Here is a 19,719-nt window from a genome sequence, read left to right as displayed (position 1 = left end):
AACATATAAAAAGTCAAAGTGAGTCATAACATTCCCACCAAGTGATGGGACGAACAAGAGGAGGAAGAGAAACAATATCACACGTGCCGATGTGCTCAAGATCAACAATCTTCTCTGCCATCGCAAGATGCCATTTGGTATGAATAACATCACGATAAGAAGTCGGCTCAAGAACACGAGTGCCAACTCTTGGAAGACCAAGGCGGTTAAAAGGCGGAAGTGGACGAGGAAGCAAGCCATAAGTAGGACGAGAGGGGAAGTGGCACATCAGTAGACACATTTACAACATGCGGACGATGTATATAGAAGTGAGGAAAAGATGGCAGAATACGAGCAGAAATCATCGGGATAAACTCAGGTGATGGAGACAAGGAAGCCAAAACTGATGAAGGTGTAGAATCCTGTGATAAGCGAGGTGAGGAAATCATAGGAGATGATGACATTGGTGTTGGGGAACGTAGTAATTTCAAAAAAATTCCTACGCACACGCAAGATCATGGTGATGCATAGCAATGAGAGGGGAGAGTGTGATCTACGTACCCTTGTAGATCGACAACGGAAGCGTTTGGTTAATGTAGTCATACGTCTCCACGGCCCGACCGATCAAGCACCGAAACTACGGCACCTCCGAGTTCTAGCACACGTTCAGCTCGATGACGATCCCCGGGCTCCGATCCAGCAAAGCGTTGGGGAGGAGTTCCGTCAGCACGACGGCGTGTTGACGATCTTGATGTTCTACCATCGCAGGGCTTCGCCTAAGCACCGCTACAATATGACCGAGGTGGAATATGGTGGAGGGGGGCACCGCACACGGCTAAGGAACGATCACGAAGATCAACTTGTGTCTATGGGGTGCCCCTTGCCTCAGTATATAAAGGATGGAGGAGGAGGAGGCCGGCCAAGGCAATTGGTGTGGCCAGGATGTGGAGTCCTACTAGGATTCCAAGTCCTAGTAGGAGTCCACCAAGAGGGGAGGAAGGGAGAAGGAAGTGGAGGAGAAGGAAAGGTGGCCGGCCCCCTTTTCCCTAGTCCAATTCGGACCAGAGGGGAGGGGGCGCAGCAGCCCCTTGGCCCTTTCTCCTCTTCCCACTAAAGCCCATCAAGGCCCATTGCTTCTCCCGTAACTACCCGGTACTCCGAAAAATACCCGAATCACTCGGAACCTTTCCGATGTCCGAATATAGTCGTCCAATATATCGATCTTTACGTCTCGACCATTTCGAGACTCCTTGTCATGTCCCCGATCTCATACGGGACTCCGAACTCCTTCGGTACATCAAAACTCATAAACTCATAATATAACTGTCATCGAAACCTTAAGCGTGCGGACCCTACGGGTTCGAGAACAATATATACATGACCGAGACACGTCTCCGGTCAATAACCAATAGCGGAACCTGGATGCTCATATTGACTCCTACATATTCTACGAAGATCTTTATCGGTCAGACCACATAACAACATACGTTGTTCCCTTTGTCATCGGTATGTTACTTGCCCGAGATTCGATCGTCGGTACCTCAATACCTAGTTCAATCTCGTTACCGGCAAGTCTCTTTACTCGTTCCGTAATACATCATCTCGCAACTAACTCATTAGTTGCAATGCTTGCAAGGCTTATGTGATGTGCATTACCGAGAGGGCCTAGAGATACCTCTCCGACAATCGGAGTGACAAATCCTAATCTCGAAATACGCCAACCCAACATGTACCTTTGGAGACACCTATAGAGCACCTTTATAATCACCCATTTACGTTGTGACGTTTGGTAGCACACAAAGTGTTCCTCCGGCAAACGGGAGTTGCATAATCTCATAGTCATAAGAACATGTATAAGTCATGAAGAAAGCAATAGCAACATACTAAATGATCAGGTGCTAAGCTAATGGAATGGGTCATGTCAATCAGATCATTCACCTAATGATGTGATCCCGTTAATCAAATAACAACTCTTTGTCCATGGTTAGGAAACATAACCATCTTTGATTAACGAGCTAGTCAAGTAGAGGCATACTAGTGACACTCTGTTTGTCTATGTATTCACACATGTATTATGTTTTCGGTTAATACAATTCTAGCATGAATAATAAACATTTATCATGATATAAGGAAATAAATAATAACTTTATTATTGCCTCTAGGGCATATTTCCTTCAGTCTCCCACTTGCACTAGAGTCAATAATCTAGTTCACATCACCATGTGGTTTAACAACAATAGTTCACATCACCATGTGATTAACACCCATAGTTCACATCGATATGTGATCAACACCCAAAGGGTTTACTAGAGTCAGTAATCTAGTTCACATCGCTATGTGATTAACACCCAAAGAGTACTAAGGTGTGATCATGTTTTGCTTGTGAGAGAAGTTTAGTCAACGGGTCTGCCACATTCAGATCCGTATGTATTTTGAAAATTTCCATGTCAACAATGCTCTGCACAGAGCTACTCTAGCTAATTGCTCCCACTTTCAATATGTATCCAGATTGAGACTTAGAGTCATCTGGATCAGTGTCAAAACTTGCATCGACGTAACCCTTTACGACGAATCCTTTTTGTCATGTCCATAATCGAGAAACATATCCTTATTCCACTAAGGATAATTTTGACCGCTGTCCAGTGATTTACTCCTAGATCACTATTGTACTCCCTTGCCAAAATCAGTGTAGGGTATACAATAGATCTGGTACACAGCATGGCATACTTTATAGAACCTATGGCCAAGGCATAGGGAATGACTTTTATTCTCATTCTATTTTCTGCCGTGGTCGGGCTTTGAGTCTTACTCAACTTCACACCTTGTAACACAGGAAAGAATTCTTTCTTTGACTGTTCCATTTTGAACTACTTCAAAATCTTGTCAAGGTATGTACTCATTGAAAAAACTTATCAAGCGTCTTGATCTATCTCTATAAATCTTGATGCTCAATATGTAAGCAGCTTCACCGAAGTCTTTCTTTGAAAAATTCCTTTTAAACACTCCTTTATGCTTTACAGAATAATTCTACATTATTTCCGATCAACAATATGTCATTCACATATACTTATCAGAAATGCTGTAGTGCTCCCACTCACTTTCTTGTAAATACAGGCTTCACCGCAAGTCTGTATAAAACTATATGCTTTGATCAACTTATCAAAGCGTATAGTCCAACTCCGAGATGCTTGCACCAGTCCATAGATGGATCGCTGGAGCTTGCATATTTTGTTAGCACCTTTAGGATTGACAAAACCTTCTGGTTGTATCATATACAACTCTTCTTTAAATCCATTAAGGAATGTAGTTTTGTTTATCCATTTGCCAGATTTCATAAAATTGCGGCAATTGCTAACATGATTTGGACAGACTTAAGCATCGCTACGAGTGAGAAAATTTCATCGTAGTCAACACCTTGAACTTTGTCAAAAACATTTTTCGACAAGTCTAGCTTTGTAGATAGTAACACTACTATTAGCGTCTGTCTTCCTCTTGAAGATCCATTTATTTTCTATTGCTTGTCGATCATCGGGCAAGTCAACCAAAGTCCAAACTTTGTTCTCATACATGGATCATATCTCAGATTTCATGGCCTCAAACCATTTCGCGGAATCTGGGCTCATCATCGCTTCCTCATAGATCGTAGGTTCATCATGATCTAGTAGCATGACTTCCAGAACAGGATTACTGTACCACTCTGGCGCGGATCTCACTCTGGTTGATCTACGAGGTTCAGTAGTATCTTGTTCTGAAGTTTCATGATCATCATCATTAGCTTCCTCACTAACTGGTGTAGTAGTCACAAGAACAGATTTTGTGATGAACTACTTTCCAATAAGGGAGAAGGTACAATTACCTTATCAAGTTTTCTACTTTCCTCCCACTCACTTCTTTCGAGAGAAACTCCTTCTCTGGAAAGGATCCATTCTTAGCAACGGATGTCTTGCCTTTGGATCTGTGATAGAAGGTGTACCCAACAGTTTCCTTTGGGTAACCTATGAATACATATTTCTCCGATTTGGTTTTGAGCTTATCAGGATGAAACCTTTTCATATAAGCATCACAATCCCAAACTTTAAGAAACGACAACTTTGGTTTCTTGCCAAACCATAGTTCAGATTGTGTCGTCTCAACGGACTTAGATGGTGCCCTTTTAAACGTGAATGCAGTTGTCTTTAATGCATAACCACAAAACGATAGTGGTAAATCGGTAAGAAGCATCATAGGTCGCACCATATCTAATAAAGTACGGTTATGACGTTCGGACACACCATTACATTGTGGTGTTCCAGGTGGCGTGAGTAGTGAAACTATTTCACATTGTTTTAACTGAAGGCCAAACTCGTAACTCAAATATTTTACCTCTGCGATCATATCGTAGAATTTTTTTATTTTCTTGTTACGATGATTCTCCACTTCACTCTGAAATTCTTTGAACTTTTCAAATGTTTCAGACTTGCGTTTCATCAAGTAGATATACCCATATCTGCTCAAATCATCTGTGAAGGTCAGAAAATAATGATACTTGCCGCGAGCTTCAACACTCATCGGATCGCATACATCAGTATGTATTATTTCCAATAAGTCAGTTGCTCGCTCCATTGTTCAGGAGAACGGAGTCTTTAGTCATCTTGCCCATAAGGCATGGTTCGCAAGCACCAAGTGATTCATAATCAAGTGATTCCAAAATCCCATCAGCATGGAGTTTCTTCATGCGCTTTACACCAATATGACCTAAATGGTAGTGCCACAAATAACTTGCACTATCATTATTAACTTCGCATCTTTTGGTTTCAATATTATGAATATGTGTATCACTACGATCGAGATCCAATGAACTATTTTCATTGGGTGTGTAACCATATAAGGTTTTATTCATGTAAACAGAAGAACAATTTATTCTTTTACTTAAATATAACCGTATTACAATAAACATGATCAAATCATATTCATGCTCAACGCAAACACCAAATAACACTTATTTAGGTTCAACACTAATCCCGAAAGTATAGGGAGTGTGCGATGATGATCATATCAATCTTGGAACCACTTCCAACACACATCGTCACTTCACCCTTAACTAGTCTCTGTTCATTCTGCAACTCCCGTTTTGAGTTACTAATCTTAGCAACTGAACTAGTATCAAATACTTAGGGGTTGCTATAAACACTAGTAAAGTACACATCAATAACATGTATATCAAATATACTTATGTTCACTTTGCCATCCTTCTTATCTGCCAATCACTTGGGGTAGTTCCGCTTCCAGTGACCAGTCCCTTTGCAGTAGAAGCACTTAGTCTCAGGCTTAGGACCAGACTTGGGCTTCTTCACTTGAGCAGCAACTTGCTTGCTATTCTTCTTGAAGTTCCCCTTCTTTCCTTTGCCCTTTTCTTGAAACTAGTGGTCTTGTTAACCATCAACACTTGATGTTTTTCTTGATTTCTACCTTCGTCATTTCAGCATCACGAAGAGCTTGGGAATTGTTTCCGTTATCCCTTGCATATTATAGTTCATCGCGAAGTTCTACTAACTTGGTGATGGTGACTAGAGAATTCTGTCAATCACTACCTTATCTGGAAGATTAACTTCCACTTGATTCAAGCGATTGTAGTACCCAGACAATCTGAGCACATGCTCACTAGTTGAGCGATTCTCCTCCATCTTTTAGCTATAGAACTTGTTGGAGACTTCATATCTCTCAACTCGGGTATTTGCTTGAAATATTAACTTCAACTCCTGGAACATCTCATATGGTCCATGATGTTCAAAACGTCTTTGAAGTCCCGATTATAAGCCGTTAAGCATGGTGCACTAAACTATCAAGTAGTCATCATATTGAGCTAGCCAAACGTTCATAACGTCTGCATCTGCTCCTGCAATAGGTCTGTCACCTAGCGGTGCATCAAGGACATAATTCTTCTGTGCAGCAATGAGGATAAACCTCAGATCACGGATCCAATCCGCATCATTGCTACTAACATCTTTCAACACAATTTTTCTCTAGGAACATATCAAAATAAACATATGAAAGCAACAACGCGAGCTATTGATCTACAACATAGATATGCTAATACTACCAGGACTAGGTTCATGATAAATTAAAGTTAAATTAATCATATCACTTAAGAACTTCCACTTAGATAGACATCCCTCTAATCCTCTAAGTGATCACGTGATCCAAATCAACTAAACCATGTCCGATCATCACGTGAGATGGAGTAGTTTCATTGGTGAACATCACTATGTTGATCATATCTACTATATGATTCACGCTCGACCTTTCGGTCTCCGTGTTCCGAGGCCATATCTGTATATGCTTGGCTCGTCAAGTATAACCTGAGTATTCCGCGTGTGCAACTGTTTTGCACCCGTTGTATTTGAACGTAGAGCCTATCACACCCGATCATCACGTGGTGTCTCAGCACGAAGAACTTTCGCAACGGTGCATACTCAGGGAGAACACTTCTTGATAATTAGTGAGAGATCATCTTATAATGCTACTGTCAATCAAAGCAAGATAAGATGCATAAAAGATAAACATCACATGCAATCAATATAAGTGATATGATATGGCCATCATCATCTTGTGCTTGTGATCTCCATCTCCGAAGCACCGTCATGATCATCATCGTCACCGGCGCGACACCTTGATCTCCATCGTAGCATCGTTGTCGTCTCGCCAATCTTATGCTTCCACGACTATCGCTACTGCTTAGTGATAAAGTAAAGCATTACAGCGCGATTGCATTGCATACAATAAAGTGACAACCATATGGCTCCTGCCAGTTGCCGATAACTCGGTTACAAAACATGATCATCTCATACAATAAAATTTAGCATCATGTCTTGACCATATCACATCACAACATGCCCTGCAAAAACAAGTTAGACGTCCTCTACTTTGTTGTTGCAAGTTTTATGTGGCTGCTACGGGCTTAAGCAAGAACCAATCTTACCTACGCATCAAAACCACAACGATAGTTTGTCAAGTTGGTGTTGTTTTAACCTTCGCAAGGACCGGGCGTAGCCACACTCGGTTCAACTAAAGTTGGAGAAACTGTCACCCGCAAGCCACCTCTGTGCAAAGCACGTCGGGAGAACCGGTCTCGCGTAAGCGTACGCGTAATGTTGGTCCGGGCCGCTTCGTCCAACAATACCGTCGAACCAAAGTATGACATGCTGGTAAGCAGTATGACTTATATCGCCCACAACTCACTTGTGTTCTACTCGTGCATATAACATCAACATATAAAACCTAAGCTCGGATGCCACTGTTGGGGAACGTAGTAATTTCAAAAAAATTCCTACGCACACGCAAGAGCATGGTGATGCATAGCAACGAGAGGGGAGAGTGTGATCTACGTATCCTTGTAGATCGACAACGGAAGCGTTTGGTTGATGTAGTCGTACGTCTCCACGGCCCGACCGATCAAGCACCGAAACTACGGCACCTCCGAGTTCTAGCACACGTTCAGCTCGATGACGATCCCCGGGCTCTGATCCAGCAAAGCGTCGGGGAGGAGTTCCGTCAGCACGACGGCGTGGTGACGATCTTGATGTCCGACCGTCACAGGGCTTCGCCTAAGCACCGCTACAATATGACCGATGTGGAATATGATGGAGGGGGGCACCGCACACGGCTAAGGAACGATCACGAAAATCAACTTGTGTCTATGGGGTGCCCCTTGTCTCAGTATATAAAGGATGGAGGAGGAGGAGGCCAGCCAAGGCAATTGGTGCGGCCAAGATGTGGAGTCCTACTAGGATTCCAAGTCCTAGTAGGAGTCCACCAAGAGGGGAGGAAGGGAGAAGGAAGTGGAGGAGAAGGAAAGGTGGCCGGCCCCCTTTTCCCTAGTCCAATTCGGACCAGAGGGGAGGGGGGCGCAGCAGCCCCTTGGCCCTTTCTCCTCTTCCCACTAAAGCCCATCAAGGCCCATTGCTTCTCCCGTAACTACCCAGTACTCCGAAAAATACCCGAATCACTCGGAACCTTTCCGATGTCCGAATATAGTCGTCCAATATATCGATCTTTACGGCTCGACCATTTCGAGACTCCTCGTCATGTCCCCGATGTCATCCGGGACTCCGAACTCCTTCGGTACATCAAAACTCATAAACTCATAATATAACTATCATCGAAACCTTAAGCGTGCGGACCCTACGGGTTCGAGAACAATGTAGACATGACCGAGACACGTCTCCGGTCAATAACCAATAGCGGAACTTGGATGCTCATATTGGCTCCTACATATTCTACGAAGATCTTTATCGGTCAGACCACATAACAACATACGTTGTTCCCTTTGTCATCGGTATGTTACTTGCCCGAGATTCGATCGTCGGTACCTCAATACCTAGTTCAATCTCGTTACCGGCAAGTCTCTTTACTCGTTCCGTAATACATCATCTTGCAACTAACTCATTAGTTGCAATGCTTGCAAGGCTTATGTGATGTGCATTACCGAGAGGGCCTAGAGATACCTCTCCGACAATCGGAGTGACAAATCCTAATCTCGAAATACGCCAACCCAACATGTACCTTTGGAGACACCTGTAGAGCACCTTTATAATCACCCATTTACGTTGTGACGTTTGGTAGCACACAAAGTGTTCCTCCGGCAAGCGGGAGTTGCATAATCTCATAGTCATAGGAACATGTATAAGTCATGAAGAAAGCAATAGCAACATACTAAACGATCGGGTGCTAAGCTAATGGAATGGGTCATGTCAATCAGATCATTCACCTAATGATGTGATCCCGTTAATCAAATAACAACTCTTTGTCCATGGTTAGGAAACATAACCATCTTTGATTAACGAGCTAGTCAAGTAGAGGCATACTAGTGACACTCTGTTTGTCTATGTATTCACACATGTATTATGTTTTCGGTTAATACAATTCTAGCATGAATAATAAACATTTATCATGATATAAGGAAATAAATAATAACTTTATTATTGCCTCTAGGGCATATTTCCTTTAATTGGATCTGCAATTATGGGAGAAGCATGAGAAGTACAATGAATGGTAAGGGAGTGACAAGAGGGTTGGATTAAAAAAAAGATCTCCATTGAAAACGTCAAGGAAGATGGACGCGAGTAGAAGGGATGAGACTCATCAAAAGTCATATCTCGAGAAATAGGCATCTGACACCCAACATGATCCCTTATGCTCATCGTTGTATCCTAAGAAGACACACTCAACGGACTGAGCAGTCAGTTTAGTGCGTTCACGTGGGCAAGGACATAACAAACACAACCAAACAATTGAAGCGTTGAATAATCAGGAAAGAATCAAATAGACGGTCGAAAGGAGCGCCACCCTGTAGAGCAATGGATTGCTTTGCTGAAGGTTGATTAGATGGAAGTGGAGACATACTCGGCCCAAAAGTGTGGTGAAAGAGAGGCGGTGACCATCAATGGAGGAGCCGTCTTAAGAAGGTGACGATGCTTGCGCTCGGCCACGCCATTTTGAGCATGAGCACCAGGATAAGAGAATCAAAGTCTGCTCAACAAGGATTCCATGCAACAGCTTGGAGATATACTCTCCACCAGAGCCACCATAGAACACATGAATAGGCGTAGAGAATTGAGTGTGAACCATGGCTGCAAAAGACTTATAGATAAGACCTCAATACGAGAAGAAATAAAGTATATATCCAGGTGTGTTGAGAGAAGTCACTAGCGGACGCAAAGGGAGAAGATCCCTCGAGATCAGAGTGAACAAGGATGAGAGATGAGGTAACTGGACCACGTATTAGAGACATCATCAGAGATTGATCCAAGAAGACCACGTCAAACTAAGGATGAGAGATCACAAGTGACCCAAGGTGATGATGCCACTCTTGAAAATATCTGGTAGACAAGGCAACAGAGGCAGAGACTGGCGGCACTAGAAATACAGGGACTTGATCCGGCATCCCACTTGCCTGTGCACTCTTCGTACCCCGCCGATCTGGCTAGGTGTTCCTTTCCTGTTTGCGGGTTGTGTGCCACGTGTTTGATTAAGCACCTCGGGTTATCCTACTGTGCGCCCTTGGCCTTGACTTTTGGTAGCGCTTGTCTCGTGCATAATCCAGGTACGCGTTGACTGTCCGAGCTCCCCCTCACCATTGGTGGTGCTCAAGCGTGTGGTTATGGTGTCACACATAAAGGGAACACAAGATGTGGGATTGAGACAGTGCTTGGAGCAACCCGCAGAAAGGCAAAGGATGCCCATCAAGACTGGTAGGGAGCGAAGGTGGTCACAAAGGTAGACGTTGCTAGTGATGATCCTGGTGGCAGTGATGATCGACTTGTAGAAGTGTTCGACCACGAGCCTTCACCAAGGCAATGTACTTAGAGTCGTTGCCAGAGATGATCGACTTGTAGGAGAAGTGTTCGATCATGGGTTGAATGGTGGACTGAAAGTTTTGGATAATGAGCACTCGCCAAGAATATCACGTCGAACTAAGGATGAGAGATCACAAGTGACGCAAGGCAATGATGCCGCTCTTGAAAATATCTGGTAGACAAGGCAACAGAGGCAGAGACTGGCGGCACTGGCAGTAGAGGGACTTTATCCGGCATCCATTTGCTTCTTCGTACCCCGCCGATCTGGCTGGGTGTTCTTTTCCTGTTTGTGGGTTGTCCTTGGCTCGTCCCGTGCATAATCCAGGTACGCGTCGACTGTCCGAGCTCCTGCTCACCATTGGTGGTGCTCGAGTGTGCGATTATGGTGTCACACAAAAAGGGAACACGGGATGTGGCATTGAAATAGTGCTCATAGCAACCCGCAACAAGGCAAAGGATGCCCATCTAGGTAGGGAGCGGAGGTGGTCACAAAGGTGGACGTTGACTCCTTAGGAGTCTCAACCGTGCGGACATAAGAAATTCACTATGACGAGCCTTCACCAAGGCAATGTACTTAGAGTCGTTGCTAGTGATGATTGACATGTAGAAGATGTGTTCAATCATGAGTTGAATGGTGGACCAAAAGTGTAGGATAATGAGCAGTCGCCAAGAACTAGCCGCAATCACCATTGAGACGAAGCGCTCAAACCAGGCACGAGGGGTTTGCTTAGGGCCATATAGACAGCGACGAAGACGACAAACCATGCGATTAGGAAGAGAACCTAGGTGGTGGCTACTTGTAGGCATTCTTGACATCAGGTTGAGAGATAGAATAGCAGTGAATAGAAGCCACATTGAGAAGTGTGCGAAGAGTGATCACGTGGGCCATATATATAGGAGCAAATGTCTCTTCGTAGTCATGACCATGTTCTCACCACTAAAGGAGCTTTGTAATGCTCAAGAGTATCATCAGTTTTAAGCTTGTAGACCCACTTACAAGTGATGAGATGAGCACATGGAGGAAGGGAAATAAGATTCCACGTTCCGATTCGGGCAAGAGCATCAATCTTCGATGCCATCACATGCATCCATTTGGGATGAACAACCTCATGGCAAGAAGTCGTCTTGAGAAGAGCTGCGTAGTAACCATAGCGGTCAATTGGTAGAAGAAGGCGAGCTCGAAATCCATAAGTAGGCTAAGCTGGAGGCGGTGCGTTGCCAACGAAAGAACATATAATAGTCGAGGGAGATGGCTTATCAGAAGAATCCACAACATGCTGACCATGAGTGTAGTGAGTCGAGTTACATGAGCAAAAGAAGAAACATATAAAAAGTCAAAGTGAGTCATAACATACCCACCAAGTGATGGGACGAACATGAGGAGGAAGAGAAACAATATCTGGTGAGGAAAAAAATGTATGTCAGATTTGTTTGACTATTTCTAGATGCTTCCACTCTAGTGTAGTATTTCTTTTGTTTTCTTTTCTACCCTACCTACTGTTTTCTAGAGTCTTCTAGTTGTGAGTAGCTATGAGTAGAATGGTGAAACTTACATAATGTTTTCTAGAGTATTCCAGCTATAAGTAGAAGTATGTGAAGGCTTCCCGTAGCCCTATAAATAGAGGTCCTCACCTACTTTGTACCAGACTATGTACCCACTACCTGTAATAGAACTTGTTCTTATCTAAGATCTTGGAGTAGATCTTGTGCCCTAGGAGTTCTGGACTGAACTCTTGCTGCCGTATCGGCCTACATTCTCCTCTAGAGCGATATCTAGCACAACACGTTGAAGTTGTTCCTTTAACACTTGTGTTGTACACATTGTAGCAGCAAGGTGGAGTTGCTCCTCCACAATCTTTGTGCTGCTTCAGGTGGCATCAGAGCCTTGTTGACCCATACTATAGTTCTTGCTGTCCTCTTCGAGAGCAAGCTGCAGCAAGTAATGGAGCAATTGGAGAAGAGGATGGATGCTGCAGAACAACAAATCAAAGAGCTGCGTGAAGATCTTAATCGGAGACTTGACCAGCTGGTTGAGATGATAAGAAAGGGTGTTCCCCCTGCTACCAATGAAGGAGATTCATCTAAAGAAGAAGATGTTCATCAAATAAGGAGATGTAATCTTGGAGCAAGACCGCCACAACAACGTGTTGTTCAACATGCTTCAAGAAGGCCAATTTATGTTGGAACTTCTGAAGGTGAAGAATATGATGAAGCCCTTGAAGAAGCTGATCTCTATGCATATCGGAGAGTACCCAACCCTACATATGCAAGGGATACATACAAGGTGAAAGCTGACATCCCAACTTTTAATGGAAATGTTGATATTGAAGGGTGCCTAGATTGGTTATATGAAGTGGAGACTTTCTTTGAGGTCATGGAGGTTTCGGAAGATCATAGAGTCCCTTTGGTCGCATACAAGCTGAAAGGAGGAGTCGGTGCATGGTGGCATCGCGTTCAAGAAGAGCGCAGGATGAGAGGAGAACCTCGTGTGAGAACTTGGTGGAAAATGAAAAGTCTCTTGAAAGGAGATTTTTGCCTGCTGATTATGACCAGATCCTATTTATCCAATTTCAAAATTGTGCTCAAGGAAATAGGACTATTTCAGATTATACGGAGGAGTTTCTAAGGCTACAAGTGAGGTGCAACCTTGCTGAAACTGAAGATCAACAAATTGCAAGGTACATCAATGGTCTCAATGATGCTATTCAAGATCGATGATGCTGCAACAAATCTGGTCCGTTGATCAAGCACAAGCTCTAGCCTTAAAAGCCGAGAGGTTTGTGAGGACAAGAAAGGCAACTAAGGCTCCATATCCTCCATATCCTCATACCGAAGGCATGTCTAGGAGTCAGCCTAATAGTGGAAGAAAAGACCGCTCCACCAAAGGCAAAATGACCCATCCAGAAGTAAACTAGAGGCAAGGGTAAGTCCAATGAAGGCCCAAAATGCTATAAATGTGGTGAAGGGGGACACATATCCAGCGGTTGCCCACTAAGGAAATTTGTTAACACAACTATCCATGATGGTGAAGGCGATGAGGAAGAATATGAATCTGAAGATGTAGAGGGACAAGAAGTTTGTCAAGAAGAAGGTGAAGAGGTGGTATGTGTGATTCAGCGTCTCCTATGCTCCACACCACAACCTGACGACAAACAAAGGAAGAAAATATTTGAGAACAAATGCACAGTGAATGGTATGCAAGTTAGTGATTGATAGTTGCAGCTGCGAGAATCTTATCCCCCAGAAGTTGGTGAGCCATTTAAAGCTTGATACTCATGATCATCCAAACCCCTACACTATTGGGTGGATCAAGAAAGGAGTGCATATGAGGATCACCAAAAAATGCAACTTGCCACTTCCCTTGGGCAAGCATTATCGCTCAAATGTGTTGTATGACATAGTTGATATGGACGCTAGCCATGTTCTTCTTGGGAGACCTTGGCAATTTGATGTGGATACTACACACAAGGGCAAGGAAAACTCTTACTCTTTCATTTGGAACAAGAGAAAGATCATTATCTTACCAAACAAAACTGAAGGTAATACCTCTAAGGAGGAAGGGAAAACTATGTTAACTATCTCCCATACCTCTCATGAGTTTATGGAAGGCTTGAAGGAGGTAGATTTGTGTGTTGCACTTGTTGTAAAACGAGAAGAGCGCCCGACTGTTGAAATTCCAGCAAAGGTATGTGGTTTATTGGCAGAATTTCAGAACATACTTGGAGAGCCACAAGGCTTTTTTTTAAGGTTAGCCATAAGGCTTGCCACCGGTGAGAGGAATTCAACATAGAATTGACTTAATTCCGGGAGCAAGTCTTCCTAATCTTCCAGACTATTGAATGAGCCCAAAGGAGCATGATATATTGAAGGAGCAACAATCACCTCTGCCATCGCAAGGAGCCATTTGGTATGAATAACATCATGATAAGAAGTCAGCTCAAGAACATCAGCGCGAACGCTTTGAAGACCAAAGCGGTTAACAGGCGGAAGCGAACGAGGAAGCAAGACATAAGTAGGCTAGGAGGGGAAGTGGCACATCAGTAGACACATTCACAAAACGCGGACTATGTATATAAAAGTGAGGAAAAGATGGAAGAATAAGAGCAAAAATCATCGGGATAAACTTAGGTGATGGAGACAAGGAAGCCACAACTGATGAAGGTGTAGAATCCTGTGATAAGCGAGGTGAGAAAATCATAGGAGATGATGGCATTGGATCTGCAATTATCGGAGAAGCAGGAGCAGTACAACGAATGGATAAGGGAGTAATAGGAGTGTTGGATTTAAAAAAAAAGATTTCCTCCATTGAAAAGGTCGAGGAAGATGGACGCAGGTGACCCAAGGCGATGATGCGAGTGCTGAAAATAGCGGGTAGGCAAGGCAACAGAGTCTAAGACCGGCAGCGATAGCAGCAAAGGGACTTGATCCGGCATCCCACGTGCCTATGCACTCTCTGTACCCTACCGATTTGGCTTGGTGTTCTTCTCCTGTTTGCGGGTTGTGTGCCATGCACTTGATTAAGCACCCCATGTTCTACTATGCGCCCTTGGTCCTGGCTTTAGGTAGCGGCTTGTCTCGTGCATAATCCAGGTACGCGTCAACTATTCGAGCTCTTGGTATGGTGTCGCGCAACAAGGGAACACGGGATGTAAGATTGAGACAGTGCTCATAGCAACCCACAACAAGGCAAATGATGCCCATCAAGATTGACATGGAGCGAAGGTGGGCACAAAGGTGGACGTTGACTCCACATGAGTCTCAACAGTGTGCTCATTAGTAAGTGCAGCACGAGCAAGATCCTGGATATACTTTTCTTTGGCAATAATGAACAATCTCAAGGAAGTCGCGAAGAGGATCAAGATCAGACATACGAAATTCACCATGACAAGCCTTCACGAGCAATGTACTTAAGAGTCATCATGATTGACATGTAGACGAAGTGTTCGACCATGAGTTTAATGGTGGACTGAAAGTGCAGGATCATGAGCACTCGCCAAAAACCAGCCGCAATCACCACTGAGACGAAGGGCTCAAACCAGGCACGAGGGGTTTGCTTAGGGCCATATAGACAGTGACGAAGACAACAGACCATGCCATTAGGAAGAGAACCCAGGTGGTGGCTACTTGTAGGCATTCTTGACATCAAGCTGAGAGATAGACTAGCGGCGAATAGAAGCCATATTGAGAAGTGTGCGAAGAGTGGTCGTGTGGGCCATATATATATAGGAGCAAATGTCTCATCGTAGTCATGACCATGTTCTTACTACTAAACAAGCTTTCTAACACTCAAGAGTATCATCAGTCTTAACCTTGTAGACCCACTTACAAGTGATGAGACAAGCACGAGGAGGAAGGGAAGTGAGATTCCACATGCCGATGCGGGCAAGAGCATCAATCTTCGATGCCATCACATGCAGCCATTTGATATGAACGACCTCGCGGTAAGAAGTCGTCTCAGGAAGAGCTGCACTGTAACCTTAGCGGTCAATAGGCAGAAGCGGGCGAGCTGGAAAGCCATAAGTAGGGTGAGCTGGAGGAAGTGTGTTGCCAACAAAAGAAGATATAATGGTCGAGGGAGATGGCTCATCATAAGAATCCACAACATGCGGACCACGAGTGTAGTCAAAGTACCAAAGAGTGCCTTTACTATCTACTGGGAGGGAAGTACCATCGGCAGTAAGAACATGAATAGGAGAATCTGGAGGTGGATTGGAGGACAAATTGGAAGAATCATAAGTTGTATGACCAAGGATACATGGAGGTGTACCTGATATTGTAAAGTGGTCTCTTGGTACCATTACAGTAAGTAGCAAAACCTTGAAAACCTGTCGATGGAGAACCAAAAGAAGCAGCTACCAGACACTAACGTCCTGTAATCTCTAGCGTAGTCTAGGGCTCAATGGAAGAGGTCGACGAAGAAGCATCATGATACGAAGAATCACTCAATTTTCTAGAAGCGGTCGCAGATTGGGGATCGTTCCAACTAGTTTTTTAGTTTCATATTTATTTGTTTTTCTCTATCTTTTTGTTTTTTTGCCAAATCGGAAAGGTCGAGGAAGATGGACAAAGGTAGAAGGAAGAGACTCATCAAAAGTCATATCCCGAGAAATAGGCATCTGAGGACCAACATGATCCCAACAATGATATCCCATGTGCTCATCGTTGTATCCTAACAAGAGACACTCTATAGACTGAGCAGTTAGTTTGGTGCATTCATGTGCGGCAAGAAGGACATAGCAAACATAACCAGACAATTGAAGTGCCGAATAATCAGGAAACAATCAAATAGACGCTTGAAAGGAGTGCCACCCCTTCAGAGCAGTGGATTGCTGAAGATTGATGTGATAGATGGAAGTGGAGATAGATTCGACTCAAAAGTGCGGCGGAAGAGAAGTAGTGACTATCAACGGACCAGCCGTCTCAAGAAGGTGACGATGCTTGCACTCAACCACACCATCGCCATTCTGAGCATGTGCACTAGGACAAGAGACTCGTGCAAGATTACCTTGCTCAGTAAGGACTACATGTAATAGCTTGGAGATATATTCTCGAGCAAAGTCAGCATAGAACACATGAATAGGCGTAGTGAACAGAGTGTGAACCATGGCAGCAAAAGACATATCTAGATATGACCTCACTACGGGGAGAAATAAAGCATATCAATGTGTGTCAAGATAAGTCATCTATATATATTCTCCAGCAGAGTCAGCATAGAACACGCGAATAGGCGTAGAGAACTGAGTGTGAACCATGGCAACAAAATGCTTATATATAGATAAGACCTCACTATGGGAGAAATCAGGGTCAGGCCGGCAAAATGAGAGTCCCTGTGGGAAACTCATCCAACAATAGAGAATTAAACAGGTGTAGTGTATATATCATAATGTCTTACATAGCAAGGAATATATTCAAGAATCATACCTATTCGAAGCTTGGTTGCATAGTCTTTACTTGAATAACAACATTCTTTTAGTGTTCTTTGAATTAAAATCTTCAATTATATCCTCGTAATCAATGTTCTCCAACACTTCACTCTCAAGTGCTATTGTGGCCAAATCAGTAACCCTTTGTTGTGTCATTGTAGTACACATATAGGACTTCAATAGCTTTAATTTTGAAAAGCTTCTTTCTGCTAATGGAACAGTCACATGAATTGTCAATAGAACTATGTATGCAATACCTGCATTGGGAAAACAATCATGTCACTTTAAAAACTTTAGAATTTCAATTGGCCCCATATCATCCTTTGGAATGGAGTCTTTAAGTAACCTCAACTCCACTGCAGTTCATTGGCATCAATGTCAGATTTGCTATCTTTTTTAAGGGCCGCCTCAAGATTATCACAAGAAGATTTCAAGCTCTCATTATCCAATGACTGCAATGATTTGGAAGTAAATAAGAAACGAAAATCTTTCTGCTAACCTCATATTGTTCAAATCTGCTTGTAAGTGACATAATTGCTTGATCAACAATAGTTGTAAAATAACTGTTTCTAAATGATTCCTCTACAGACTGTGTGGCAACATTTTTGTCATCTGGGTTCTCATCAAAATGTCTCTTCCTCTTAATTTCTCGTCTTTCATGAAATGTTGTACTAATAATCATATCAAGTGCAATTTTTTTTGGCTATCTCCAATGCTTCTAACTAGCCACTTTCTCTATACCCTTCGAAAAAATAATCAACCCTTTCACTTTCTCAATAGAAACATCTATAAGCATATCCTTTGCTTGCAAGTGTTTGCTTACTAAATTAACAACATATAATACCTCAGACCAAATTACCATTGCCACTATAAATTCATACTCCCAGGTTCATTATTTGCCAAACCTTTTGCCTCGCTGCTCGTTTTATATCATTATCAGTTTCGGATACCTAAAATGAAAAGATAGGAAATATATGTTATAGTTGGAGATAGCCAAAGGAATTACATAATAATCAATATAAATTTTTTTGGTACCTAAAGTATAGCCTCCCAAATGGCTTCACATTGAAATCTGATGGCTTTAACACACACAACTCTCCCAATGTGTAGCTGATACTAACTTGAGCGTCACTCCTATCTATGTGTTGGATGGTATCACAAAGTGTTAAATTATGGCTATGACAACCACAACCAAAATAGATAGCTCTAGGATTTACATTCAAAACTCTCCTTTGTACCCCATGATGTTTTCCTTTCATATCTGACCATTATCATACCCTTGTCCTCTCACATTATCTATATCAAGATCAAGAAGCTTAAGTTCATTCTCTAGCACTTCTAAAAGTCCTTGCCTAGTCGTACCATTTATACATCTAAAAATCCTAGAAAGGGTTCTTCTACACAAACATGACTTGAAGATGAATCCACATACCTAACAATTGAAGATATCTGTTCTTGGTGGCTTGCATCAGGGTACAATCAAGTGTGACCGAGAAATATTTTGCACTCTTTATTTTCTTAACAATCTCAAACCTAATAGCTGAAGCAAGCAACTGTATCAACTCATTCTAAATCTTATGATCAAGATGATGAGCATGAGTTTCTTCATTTGTAATACGACAATCATGCTCTTGAATAACTGTGTTAAATTCAGCCAACATCTCTACCGGACCCAAGAAATTCCCATTGCTGTCTTCATACAGTTTGCCGTTACTACCACGAAAGGCTAGATTATGCTTGGCAAGAAATTTAATAATGCAAACAATTTCGAACAAATTTTTTCTCCAGTGCTCCTTTTCATTCTCAAGTTGTCCTTGAGCATCTTTATCAATAGTTTGATGCTTTTGCAATCTGGTAGTACAGAGCTCATACCAAGTGGTCATATTCAAAACATGATCTAAACTTGTCTCATGCTCTTTAAGTGTACTGCCAAGATGTATTCAATCATCACACCCCTCGTTTGCCAACTGACCTTTTCTATGCTCTTTTGTAAATAATTTACAACCAAAGCAAAATAGTCGATTGAGGTCCTTAGAATAGACAAGCCAATCTCTATCACAATGCTCCCCATGTGGCATAATTCTAGTATAGAATAGTGCAGAAAACCTGCTAGAATATCTATCCTTAGGACCTTTCTTAAATTGTGAGTCTCTTTTAGGGCCCTTTTGTGCTAAAATGTCAATATGCTTAGGGTCAAGAGAACCCCAATTTCTTGGATCAAATATATCAACATGAAAAGAAGCACCGACATCTGTAACAGGTGAAGTATTTGAGTTAACATCAATACCAGTTGTCCCGATGTCATCACCATTATTATCCATATCACTGTTTGTGTTACCAATAAGATCATCATCAACCTCATCATTATCTTCTTTCTCTGCTTGTTCATCTCTATGATCATTGTCAACATCAGGGTCAACATTATTATCAACCGTGAGGCCTTGATCCCATGACTGATTATTAGAGGACACACGTGGTTCTTT

Source organism: Triticum aestivum, chromosome 6A (assembly GCF_018294505.1).
Source record: "Triticum aestivum cultivar Chinese Spring chromosome 6A, IWGSC CS RefSeq v2.1, whole genome shotgun sequence".
NCBI lineage: Eukaryota > Viridiplantae > Streptophyta > Magnoliopsida > Poales > Poaceae > Triticum > Triticum aestivum.
This window is presented reverse-complemented; position numbering follows the sequence as displayed.